We start from the raw sequence: 14,531 nt of genomic DNA, 5'->3' as shown, positions 1-14,531 counted from the left end.
TTAAAAAAACAATCCAAAATATCAATGAAACCAAAAGCTGGTTCTTTGAAAAAATAAATAAAATAGACAAACCCCTAGCCAGGCTCACAAAGGAAAAAAGGGAGAAAGCACAAATAAACAGGATCATCAATGAAAGAGGAGAAATCACAACGGACACAGCAGAAATCAAAAGAATAATCAGTAACTACTATGAACAGTTATATGGAAACAAGTTTAACAATCTAGAGGAGATGGACAAATTTCTACAACTCTACAATCACCCAAAGCTAGATAAAGAAGAAATAGAACACCTAAACAGACCAATTACAATTAGCGAAATTGAAATGGTAATCAAAAACCTCCCCAAAAACAAAACCCCAGGACCTGATGGATTTACAAATGAATTCAACCAAACATTCAGAGACAAATTAGTGCCTATCCTTCACAAACTCTTCCAAAAAATTGAGAAGGAAGGGACAATACCAAACACGTTCTATGAAGCCAACATTACACTAATACCAAAACCGAACAAGGACAACACAAAAAAGGAAAACTACAGGCCAATCTCCCTAATGAACACTGATGCAAAAATCCTCAATAAAATTTTAGCTATCAGAATCCAACAATGTATCCATAAGATAATTCACCACGACCAAGTTGGATTCATTCCAGGGGCACAAGGATGGTTTAACATCCGAAAATCAATCAACGTTATCCAACACATCAAGAAAAAGAAATATAAAAACCATATGATAATATCAATAGATGCTGAGAAAGCTTTCGACAAAGTGCAACACCCATTCATGATAAAAGCCCTTGAAATTCTTGGGATACAAGGAACATACCTCAACATCATAAAGGCCATCTATGACAAGCCAACAGCCAGTATCATTCTCAATGGTGAAAAGCTGAAAGCAATTCCATTAAGATCTGGAACAAGACAAGGATGTCCACTCTCACCACTCCTTTTCAATATAATACTGGAAGTCCTAGACAGAGCAATAAGACAAGAGAAAGACATCCAAGGAATCCAAATAGGAAAAGAAGAAGTCAAACTATCACTATTTGCAGATGATATGATAATATACATAGAGAACCCCAAAAACTCCACAGAAAAACTAATTCAACTCATCAATCAGTTCAGTAAAGTGGCAGGATACAAAATTAACACGCAAAAGTCAGTAGCCTTCCTATACACAAACAATAAATCTGAAGAAGAAGAAATCAAAAAAACCATCCCTTTTATTATTGAAACAAAAAAAATCAAATATTTGGGAATAAATCTAACAAGGGAGGTAAAGGACCTATACAAAGAAAACTATAAAACACTGTTAAAAGAAATAGAAGAAGACACAAAGAAATGGAGAGACATCCCCTGCTCATGGATTGGGAGAATAAACATTATTAAAATGGCCATCCTACCAAAAGCAATATACAGATTCAATGCTATTCCAATCAAAATTTCAATGTCATTCTTCAAAGAAATAGAACAATTACTGATGAATTCATATGGAATCACAAAAAAACCCGAATAGCCAAAGCTCTCCTGAAAAAAAAATAAAAGGGAATGGAGGCATCACACGCCCAGACTTCAAACTATACTACAAAGCCATAATCATCAAAACTGCATGGTATTGGAACAAGAACAGACATACAGACCAATGGAATTGAATAGAAAATCCAGAAATAAACCCACAGATTTATGGTCAACTAATCTTTGACAAAGGAGCAAAGAATATGCATTGGAGCAAAGAAAGTTTGTTCAATAAATGGTGCTGGGAAAACTGTGTCGCTACATGCAAAAGAATGAAGCTTGACCACTACCTCACACCATACACAAAAATCAACTCAAAATGGATTAAAGAACTAGACATAAGCCCTGAAACCATAAAATATATAGAAGGAATTATAGGCGAAACACTACGTGATTTGCACATCAAAGACATCTTTACAAACACATCACCCAAAGCAGTGATAGTGAAGGCAAAGATAAACAGCTGGGACTACATCAAATTAAAGAGCTTCTGCACAGCAAAAGAGACAATAACAAAAACAAAGAGAAACCCCACCAACTGGGAGAACATTTTTGCACCCAACACTAATGATAAAGGACTGATCACAAAAATCTGCAAAGAGCTGATGAGACTCAACAACAGCAAAGAAAATAATCCAGTCAAAAAATGGGCAGAAGAGCTAAAAAGAACCTTCTCTGAAGAGGAAATGCGAATGGCCAACAGGCATATGAAAAAATGTTCAACATCACTTGCAATCAGGGAAATGCAAATCAAAACTACCATGAGATACCATCTTACACCAGTGAGAATGGCACATATTAAAAAAACTAGCAACAACAAATGTTCTTGAGGGTGTGGAGAAAAAGGAACTCTCCTGCACTGTTGGTGGGAGTGCAAACTGGTCCAACCACTATGGAGAGCTGTGTGGAGATTTCTGGACCTACTAAACATAGAGCTTCCATATGATCCAGCAATTCCACTCCTAGGTATTTACCCAAAGGACACAGAAACATCAATTCCAAAGAACACCTGCACCCCTATGTTATTAGTAGCACTGTTTACAATAACTAAGCTTTGGAAACAACTCATATGCCCAAAAATAGATGACTGGATCAAGAAGATGTGGTACATATATACCATGGAATATTACTCAGCATTCAAAAAAGGTAAACACATGCAATTTGCAGCGACATGGATGGCGCTGGAAGGGATCATGCTCAGCGAAATAAGCCAAAAAGAAAAAGAAAAATACCGGATGGTCTCACTCATAGCAGGAATCTAGAAAACTTAAATAAGGGACCAGGAAAATGAATAACTACAAGAAAGTGAAAATCAAAATTAACAAAAAACTATGAACCAGAGACACTTTTTGGGGGGCGGGGGGTGGGAGGGGAGGGATTGGTGTCAGAATGGGTGGGCTGCAATTGTATGGGGAATATAAAAATAAAATTTATTAATTAAAAAAAAAAGAAATAGAAGAAGACACAAAGAAATGGAAAGACATCCCCTGCTCATAGATTTGAAGAATAAACATTATTAAAATGGCCATCCTACCAAAAGCAATATACAGATTCAATGCTATTCCAATCAAAATTTCAATGTCATTCTTCAAAGAAATAGAACAATTACTGATGAAATTCATATGGAATCACAAAAAAACCCGAATAGCCAAAGCTCTCCTGAAAAAAAAAAAGAAGGGAATGGAGGCATTACACTCCCAGACTTCAAACTATACTACAAAGCCATAATCATCAAAACTGCATGGTATTGGAACAAGAACAGACATACAGACCAATGGAATCGAATAGAAAATCCAGAAATAAACCCACAGATTTATGGTCAACTAATCTTTGACAAAGGAGCAAAGAATATGCATTGGAGCAAAGAAAGTTTGTTCAATAAATGGTGCTGGGAAAACTGGGTTGCTACATGCGAAAGAATGAAGCTTGACCACTACCTCACACCATACACAAAAAGCAACTCAAAATAGATTAAAGAACTAGACATAAGACCTGAAACCATAAAATATATAGAAGGAATTATAAGCGAAACACTACATGATTTGCACATCAAAGACATCTTTACAGACACATCACCCAAAGCAGTGATAGTGAAGGCAAAGATAAACAGCTGGGACTACATCAAATTAAAGAGCTTCTGCACAGCAAAAGAGACAATAACAAAAACAAAGAGAAACCCCACCAACTGGGAGAAAATTTTTGCACCCAACACTAATGATAAAGGACTGATCACAAAAATCTGCAAAGAGCTGATGAGACTCAACAACAGCAAAGAAAATAATCCAGTCAAAAAATGGGCAGAAGAGCTAAAAAGAAACTTCTCTGAAGAGGAAATGCGAATGGCCAACAGGCATATGAAAAAATGTTCAACATCACTTGCAATCAGGGAAATGCAAATCAAAACTACCATGAGATACCATCTTACACCAGTGAGAATGGCACATATTAGAAAAACTAGCAACAACAAATGTTGGCGAGGGTGTGGAGAAAAAGGAACTCTCCTGCACTGTTGGTGGGAGTGCAAACTGGTCCAACCACTATGGAGAGCTGTGTGGAGATTTCTGGACCTACTAAACATAGAGCTTCCATATGATCCAGCAATTCCACTCCTAGGTATTTACCCAAAGGACACAGAAACATCAATTCCAAAGAACACCTGCACCCCTATGTTATTAGTAGCACTGTTTACAATAGCTAAGCTTTGGAAACAACCCATATGCCCAAAAATAGATGACTGGATCAAGAAGATGTGGTACATATATACCATGGAATATTACTCACCATTCAAAAAAGGTAAACACATGCAATTTGCAGCAACATGGATGGCGCTGGAAGGGATCATGCTCAGCGAAATAAGCCAAAAAGAAAAAGAAAAATACCGGATGGTCTCACTCATAGCAGGAATCTAGAAAACTTAAATAAGGGACCAGGAAAATGAATAACTACAAGAAAGTGAAAATCAAAATCAACAAAAAACTATGAACCAGAGACACTTTTTGGAGGGCGGGGGGTGGGAAGGGAGGGATTGGGGTCAGAATGGGGGGGCTGCAATTGTATGGGGAATATAAAAATAAAAATTATTATTTAAAAAAATAAAATAAAATCCTGTTAAGATGAAGGTAGGCAAAGCAAAACAAAATAATACAGAAAGGCAGAAAAATAGGGAAAACCAAACACCATTAAATACATTTATCTACCAAGCAGAATATAAATGAAATCTTTTCTTACTCCCAAAGCAACAGACAAGGACCAGGCAGACAATGACATATATGTAAGGAAGAACGTGGTGAGAGAACTTTCTAGTCTGAAGTGACATGCCAGGTAAGTAGGACATTTTGTACCACTGAATATATCCACATGTGAACTAGTTGAGTACTAGGTGGAGAAAGTTTGAACATCTTAACAACAGATGAAAATCCTGCACTGCTAATAATTCCTTTAAATTTTTGTTTTATTTTATTGAGGGACATTGGTTTATGAAATTTTTTGTGATTCAAAGGTATAGGATCACACCTCTTCATATGTATGTCACCACACCAATTTTAAATACCATTTATGTACATGAAATTATAACTACAGGCAAATTCCATGGCAGAATTGTACATATGGCTATATTCCATGTGTGTTGCATGAGAGCAAATTTATAATTGTAGGTATTATTTTTATTGATTTTGAAACATTATAAAATGTAGAAATACATATAAAATTTTATAAAATATGCTCACCTTTCAATTTAATTCATATTTCCTCATTGTGTCCTGAATTGTGGTTATGATATATACCATGGCATTGTTTTTTTTTTTAATTTTTTTTTTATAGAGGCATGTTTTATTTTTATTTATTTGTTTGTTTGTTTTGTTTTTGTTTATACATGCACTGGGTACAGTCAGAAGCGCAGGAGGGTGAGAGAACTCACCAGAGCCAGAGCAGGGAGCAGAGCAGGCAGAAGGACCGAAGCACACTGCTGAGGGGAGCAGTGGGCGGCAGGAGTGGTCTGCGCACCATGTGGGACCCTCCTCCGGTGGCCGGGGAGCAGCCGGGGATCGAACCGGCGCCGCAGAGGCCGCAGGCAGCTTCGCAACCCAGCGCTCAACCGCTGAGCCACTGGGGAGGCCCTATACCATGGCATTGTTTACAACAGTGAAAAGTTGCAAGTCATTCACATTTTTAAAAATAGTGGATGTGTCAAAGAATTCATGATATACAAATATTTGATCAATTTGTAGCTATTTTAATGATGTTATAACAGAACATATAATGACACTTAAAGAGGCACAGGATTTACATACTGTTACTTTTAAGAAATTTATAAAAGCTATTTATGTGACAATTTGTAAGTATAAAAATTAATTGAATATTAATTCATTCATTAATATTGAGTGTTTATAATGTGTCACTAGTAATATATTTTATCTCTTTATGCACATACTCATACATACAAATTGTAATAAAATGAAGAATATATTAAAATCTTGAGTTTTCTCTGAAGAGCAAACTATGGATGATTTATTTCATTTATAAAATTCATTCAATTTTCATATAAATTGAATCCAGTGAACTAAGAGAAAGGTCACTTGATTCAATATTTCCTTTACCTTATAACATTCAACTGTTGACCAAAACTTGTGATTCTACCTTCAATATATTTTCAGAATTACTATTCTTCTTCACTAAATATTTTAAGAGATTCCTAGTTACTATATTTGGATTTACTGTCCTCTCATCACTAGTGTTAACTATTTAAATATAATTTTGTTGCAATTTACCAAGACATGCTATATAGGAGAATACATAAAAGATGGATTTCCATATTTTGAGGATAGACCTGGAACAATTTCTTAGATCATGCATTGATATCTTCTTCACTACCAATTTTATGATAGCTGTCAGAGTTGATCATCAATCAACAGTATTTTACCAGAATATAACATAATTATACTCTAAGATTCCTATCTCATTTAGCTGTATTTGTATAATCAGTACAGATAAAAGTACTACCAAATACTTCAAATGTAAAGATCATAAAATTATAGAATTTGCCATACAAAAATGACTTCCTAGCAATTACAGACCAAAAGAATCCATACATTTTCTCACTTCACTACTGTAGGTAATGTAATCTATAAATCTATTATGTTTCTAATCTAGGTTACTGAAAAATAAATGACTTTCTTATACTTTGTTGGATAGATTTTGTGTCTGCATTATATTCTACTAAGTTATATAGAAAAAAGTTGTTTAAATAAAGCATATAATTAATACTCAATTTGAACATCTTGCTTTCTCTGATTAGTACAAGAATGACATTCACTTTAGAATATAGAGATACACAGGGGCCTGTGGTGATGGTGCATGGGTGTCTTGGGGAAGGAAATTGTATGGGGACTCAATCTGAGAGGGTGGGGGGAAGCAAATATCTAAAAAATGTAAAAAGTGATAAAGTAAAATAGAATATAGAGATAAATTCCAGTATTGAGTTTTACCTAAAAGTCATTATGATAGGATTAAAAGAAGCTCATTGCACTAAATTTCTAGTTCTAAATTCTGCATGGTATTTTTGTTATACTGAAAAATATCTTTTTATTTAATTTTTTTAAGATTTATTTATTTATTTATACAAGCACTGGGTATAGTCAGAAGTGCGGGAGGGTGAGAGAATTCACCAGAAACAGAGAGGGGAATAGAACAGGCAGACTGACGAAATACACTGCTGAGGGGAGGAGCAGGTGGCAGGAGAGGTCTGCGTGCCAAGTGGGACCCTGGCCTGCGGCTGGGGATCGAACCTGCACTGCAGAGGCTGTGGGCAGCTTTGCAGCCCAGCGCTCAACCACTGCTCCATCAGGGGAGGCCCTATTTAAATTTTTGTTGTAGTTTTTTTTTTTTTTTTAATATGTGTAAACATATTTGTGTGGAATCAAGGAATGTAACCTCCTTTACTCTCCATAGGGCTTATTTAGTTCAACTACATTAGGTTTTTCATGATCTTTGCCAAAAAATATTAGTGACCACCATCACCTGTTCTTTTTTTTTCTTGCTTTTCCTGAGAAAAACAAATTTGTGAACTGATATCTTAGATAGAGCATCTGCTTTTGCAAGGGTATTTTACAAAAATGACTAGAAACATTGACCAGAGGTTATTATATTAAGAGAAACATATTGGTATATATCTACCCTCATTTTCCAAAGAAAAACATGGTTATTCATTTTATTGAAATGTTATTGGAATGGAAATTTGTACCTTTTTAGAAATTGCTACAAAAATACCATTTATTTTACTACTGCTTACAAATCAGACTCCAGAGGGTCATTTAAGACATGATTTTAAGAGTATGAACTCAAGCCACCACCATGTCCATATACCTAACGAATCTAGTATCTAGGCAAGTATTTCAGTCCTGTGTATAATAACCTTTCAGACTATCAATAGAACACCATCATTCAATCCAGTAAAGTCATTATGATCACCAGAAATGTATAACCATAACTATATTAATAGCTTAATATGTAGACTTTTCACTGATCTTATAATGACCACCATATGGAAGGGAATGGAACTAAAAAAAATATTTTTATGGACAGAGACTGTCTTTTTCTATACACAGATAATGAATTGTAGAATTGGAGTTATTAACTTATCTTACCAATGGAATTGCATTAACTATAATATACAAAATAATAAGTAATCTATTTCCACTTCATTTGTTACAGAATTGTTTTGCAGTTCTATTTAAAAATAATATAACATCAGGCTAAAATTTAAGACTAACATAGTTACTATATTTACCTAAATCTAACTAAAATACTCTCAGGGCAAAGTCAGTTATTAGTTTCTGCAAGGTTTAACAAGAGTTAAGTATACATTAAGTATTTTTGCCATCACACACAGCACAGACAGATATATGCATATACAAACACCACATAACATACATACAAATACCTTATGTACACTACACATTGACAGATACATGCCAAAACTCAGGCAAACAATACACACATACACACATACACACACACACACAGAGAGACCTGGTGTTATTTTACTGATCCCCTAGAAGCCTTTGGTTGACCTGTCTCCAGTTATTGATTTTTTGCTATTTCAGTTAGACCAGAAGGAAATAGGTAGTGATTCAATTTCCTATTACTCAATTTAGATATAAGGACTAAGTGTCACAGTGAAGAAGAAAGGATATACTGTGTAGAAATGAAATATAGTATATTTTGTGAAGGGAGATGAAGAAAAGAGACTGTTAAGAAGAATGGGAAAGACCTGAAAAAGGTAAAATGCCTGATGAGAAAAGGTAAAGAAATGACTATGAAATATGACAAGGTAGACAGAGGAAGAGAGATGGGACTGAATAAAGTAAAGAAATTCTTGAGCACAATCTTCACTTTTTCTGTCAGAATGGCTTTTCTATCTCATAACAAGGGGTAATATTTGCAAAAGGAATGAAGACACATTCATTTTATTCTGGCATTTTTGGAGACTGATTCTGCCTCTTCTCTGTTAAATCTTTAAATGTAATGAAAAAGTAGCTGACAAAGCTGAAGAACAGGTCAAAAAGAGAGTTCAGCTATTTGACATATTTTTCATGGTTCAGTAAAATTCCTCTTCCACTATCACCATCTCCAGCCAATTCTAGTACCAATGAGTTGCTTAGAAATCAGCTGAGCTAAACTGTTCATTGGTAGAAATTTATTTCAAGAATTTCACCTTTGTTTGGTGTTCCTTTTCCTTTACTTTGTAAAAAAAAAAAAAAGTCACTCATTCCCTGACATCACATAAAACATATTTGGTCAGATTTTTCTTACACTAACATGCTAGCTGGTAAAAAAAAAAAAGAAAGAAAGAAAGAAAGGAAAAAAAAAGTCTATTAATTATCAGAACTAATCTGCTCTCTATTGTTTTTATTGGATGCATGTGGCCAGGGAGCAGAAGGATCAGGGTATTTTATTTCTCTTTTTATTTGTTTTTCAATTTACAACCATCTGGCACAAACCTGAATCTTGTGGCAGGAGTCCCATTAAAAGAAGGAATACAAAAACATGAACAAGGATTATTTTCATAACTACAGATTGAGACTAGATTCACATATTTATGGAGGTTTGGTTGAAAGATCTAGTGTGAATGCATATTTCAAAAATCTATACTTTTGACTCTTACATGTCATGACCTAACAAAAGAAATAGAACTTTATGACTTTTCCATGAGGAAAGTATGAATTATGAAATAGGCATTTCTTAATACCTAATCATTAGTCTGAATCAAATAACTATCCTTTTTCTCCCAAACTCTTTATGTCTGAAGACACTGCACAATTTCCTTATGTGATGGGGATCATAATACAACTTTCTCAAGGGTTTGGTTTGATGACTAAATGAGAATATGCATAAAAAGAAATTAGCATTTTGTTTGCTCTTTCAATTTTTCAATAAATGTGTATTGTTACTTGACACGAATACATGATTTCAGTCACACAGCGAGGCCACTGAATTATGTCAAATCTTTGATTTACATGATTTTTCTTTTGTGCATGGACCCAGATGCTAATATTGAAAAGACATTTAAATAGTATTTTGTTCCATTGTGTTTCTGCTTAAAATGAATAAGGCTTCAAGTGACTATCATACACGAAAAACTAAGGGAAAATGATATATTTGCAGCCTATACAAGAGCTAAGACAAACTGAAATCCAGGAGTATCAATATACTCTGAAGAGAGATGGAAACACAGAAAGTATTTCAAATTTGGCAGAGAATAGAAGTGAGAAGTGGAAAAGCACTTAGGAAAATAAAGAAAAGCCTTGAAATTTAAATAAATTCCTAGAAGCAATGTATTGTGATAGTCTAAAGGCATTGTAAGACTTATAAAGTGACCTAATCCACAGGCAATGGCCGCATGCTTCTATCATAATACTGCCAGAAATATTGGAGATAAGCTAGATTCAGGGGGTTCTTCCTCAGTGGCACACAATTTCAGGAATATCAACATTTGAGGATGAGTTGAGAGGTTCTGGGGAACAAAAGTCCACTCTTCTCCATGTACCCAACAATGCAAAAAAAAAAAAAAAAAACACTGATACATGCCTTCCTATATTCATTGCAGCACTATTTACAATACTCAAGCTATGTGAACAACCTAGGTGCTCAAACACAGATGAGTGGATTAGAAAAAATGTGGTACATATACACAATGAAATCCTACTTAGCTATAAAAAGCAATAAACTGTTGACTAGGAGACAACATTGATGGAACTGGAAGAGATTATACTCATATAATTCAGAAGGAGAAAGACAAATATTGGATGGTTTCATTAATATGTGGAATATAGAGAAACAAACCAAACCAAGAATAAATCCTAGACATCTGACAATTTTCTGACTCACTTTAAAGTTGTAAATATTTTCCTAATTCACATTTTTAGAAGAGAGGATAACCTAATACAAAGAAGGAAAAACAAACAAACAAACAAAAAAACCAGGATAGAGACAGAGAGGAAGGAGATGGAAGAATAGAATGAAAGTAAAATAAATAGTTGTTATATACATCAATTTTGGGCATCTATAGAGAAAAATCACATATTGCAGAGATATACATGAATATATAAATAAGGAATACAGAGAACCTTGGTCTGTTTTGGGAAAAGCACGCAAATATATCTATCTCTATCTCTACCTTGATCTCTGTAGCTATGAATTTATATGTTCATATGCACTGAGGTTAATTTCTCAAATCAAGTGAATTATTTGCACACATTGAGGTAATTTTTCACCCAATCTCTAAAGATGTATGAATTTATTATTTCAAAACTATAAATACATTGAAATATATTTTTTAAAGATTTATTTTTATTTATTTACACAAGCACTGGGTACAGTCAGAAGCGCAGGTGGGTGAGAGAATTCACCAGAGCCATAGCGGGGAGCAGAGCAGGCAGACAGAAGTACACTGCTGAGAGGAGCAGCGGGCGGCAGGAGAGGTCTGCGCACTATTTGGGACCCTCCTCCGGTGGCCAGGGAACAGCTGGGGATCGAATCGGTGCTGCAGAGGCTGCAGGCAGCTTTGCAACCCAGCGCTGAACCGCTATGCCACCGAGGAGACCCTACATTGAAATATTTTTAAAAGAATGTTTGACTTGATTTCTCATCTTGTGTAATAGCAGCAGTCACTGCTTTACTGATAGGAACACCTAAACAAGAGCTCCCAGAAAAACAAAAACAAAACATGTTGCTAGAATAGCTCTTAGAAATTTTGATAAAATGTAAACCCATACAAAGTGAAACACTAATGGCAAAACTTCCATAAAAGATGGTTAAAGCATGGGTCAAAAGGCCTAGATATTTACTAATTCTAGAGAATGGACATAAAGTCCACTAGAGATTATGTTCTTCCAGAGGATTTGGAGCACAATAAATTTATTGTAACAGTAATGAGAAGGGTCAATGAGAAGTTTATTGGTGACACCACTTGGTGATGACTGGTGCTGAGATATGTAACAGAATTGAGCTTTCTACTAGCAATGTGGATGCTAGAACCCCAAATTACTAAAGTTAGGTGTTGGTACTTAACCATCAGAAGTAGAGTGGGCACAATAATCATAAGTTGGAATATCTGTCAGAAAGGAGGACTTGACTTGGGATAGTTAAATAGATGCTTATTAAAACCTGTATTTCTAAGGATAAGATATAAATGCAGACAATAGAGGTACTGATTAAAACACTCAACCCAAAGAAATTAAGTATATATATTCAGAAGGTTGATATGACTTTCTTCCATTGAAAGGCTTGATCCCTCACCAGTTTCCAAAACCTTGCCCTACATGGTTTTGCCTTATTCATGCTCAGGCATGAAACTCACTGACTAAAGGAAGATAAGTACATAGTACAAAGTATCCTGCAACACTACAGCATTTGTATAAGAGAAGAAATCTTTCAGTGCTTTCCTCAAAGACTTTATAGTTATTTATTTTTGTAACTGTTATTAGTATGAGAAGAATATAGGACCCATAAAAAGAAGACTAGAGGACCCATAAAAGTAAGGATTGAATGATATCAAAAATACAGATTTTTTTTTGCTCTAATTTTTCTTAAAAGTCATTTCTAGTGAATTTAGGCAAATAAAGAAATGGATCACTTTTATATAAAGATTGAATATTTTTATCCAAATTAGGTATACATATGAGCCATTATTTTTGTGTGTCTGTCTTTTTATTTTTTAATTTATTTTTAATGGTTTAATTTTTTATATTTTTTACATCATTTAGTGTTAACTTTCCTGAAATTGACAACTATGTTTATATATAAGTGTGTCTTTGTTCTTAGCAAATACATACTTAAGTATTTAGAGATAAAAGGTTGATGTCTCCAATTTATTCATCAAAAGTTCATTAAAATTATAAATATAGTTGTCAATTTCAGAAAAGTTAACTAACATAGAGCAATTATTTATGTATATTCCCACCACCATCCCTGATGCCTCTTTGAGACTTTCTCATTCCCCACTTCCTCTTCAACTCAGAAGCCTCACTTTTGGTTAGCAGTGTACATACATTTCTGCAAGTATTTTGCTTAAGACAAAGGAATTGTCCTCTAGAGAAATATCAAAAATTTGTTTTTGTCATTCTGACTTTAATTTCCTAGAGTTCCTTCCATTTTGCTATAAATGGAAACATTTCATCTTTTCTTATGGCTGACTAATACTCTACTGTGTCTTAAATTAAGAAGATACCACAACTGAAGTTCTCAGTGATAGAGGATTAGATTAAGAAGATACTACATCCTTCATGTTCTAAGTATTGTAATTAATGCTGCAATAAAATTGTATAGCATATAATTTTTGAGAGTAGATGGTTTCATGTTCTTTAATATATATATATCTAAAAGTCAGATTGTTGGGTGACAAAGTATTACTATTTTTATTTAGCTTTTTAAGGAAAGTCTAGATTGTATTCCAAAATGGCTTTTGGGTTTTCCAAAAACCCAGTGTAATAAGGTTCCTCTTTCTCATCTTTTTTAGCACTTGTTGCTGAGGTTTTTTTTCATGTGTGCCATTCACAAGTATGAGATGATATCTCGTTATAGTTATGCCCTGCACTTCCCTTATTAGTAAGTTGCATCTTTCAAAGAAATTAATTCCATGATATCTTCCTGTTATCTTTTTAGTATCTGTTGAATGTCCCATCATTTATTGCTAATATCATTAATGTATACTTTCTTCCTTTTTTAAACTAAACTATGTAGAATTTCATTACTTCATAAATCTTTAATAAGGGCAACACAGGACTTTGATCAATCTCTATTTTTTTCTCTTTCATTGACTTCTGCTTCTGTTATTATTATTTTTTTAAAGATTTAAAAAATTATTTATTTATACAAGCACTGGGTACAGTCAGAAGCACTGGGTACAGTCAGAGAGAATTCACCAGAGCCAGAGTGGGGAACAGAACAGGTAGACTTGACGAAATACACTGCTGAGGGGAGCAGCGGGTGGCAGGAGAGGTCTGCGTGCCATGTGGGACCCTCGCCAGTGGCCGGGGATCAAACCGGCACTGCAGAGGCTGTGGGCAGCTTCGCAGCCCAGTGCTCAACTGCTGCACCACCAGGGGATGTACTGCTTTTGTTATTATTACATCCTTCTTTCTACTTTTCAGAGTTTGTTTTTATTGTTTTGTAGATTCTTATGGTGAAAAATCAGATCATTGATTTTTGGATATTTTTTTCTAATTATAAGGTCATTTAAAGTTGTAAGATTTTTCTAAGGACTGCTTTCACTTTATCTCACACATTATCAACATGGTATATTGTTATAATTTTTAAATATGTTCTAATTTCATTTAGAATAGCTACTAACCATCTATATTGATTAATTACAACATCTTTAAAGAAAATGAAGTCAATTTCCACAGACTCCCTTATTAAAAAAATAAATAAAGTACATTGCACATTTTCCTTCTAAAATCTAGTTGTTTTTAATTAAATGCTGGAGATGGTACAGATGGGATAAAGATGACTCTCCACCTCT

The sequence above is a fragment of the Talpa europaea genome (assembly GCF_964194135.1).
Source record: "Talpa europaea genome assembly, chromosome: 4".
In the NCBI taxonomy this organism is placed as follows: domain Eukaryota; kingdom Metazoa; phylum Chordata; class Mammalia; order Eulipotyphla; family Talpidae; genus Talpa; species Talpa europaea.
This window is presented reverse-complemented; position numbering follows the sequence as displayed.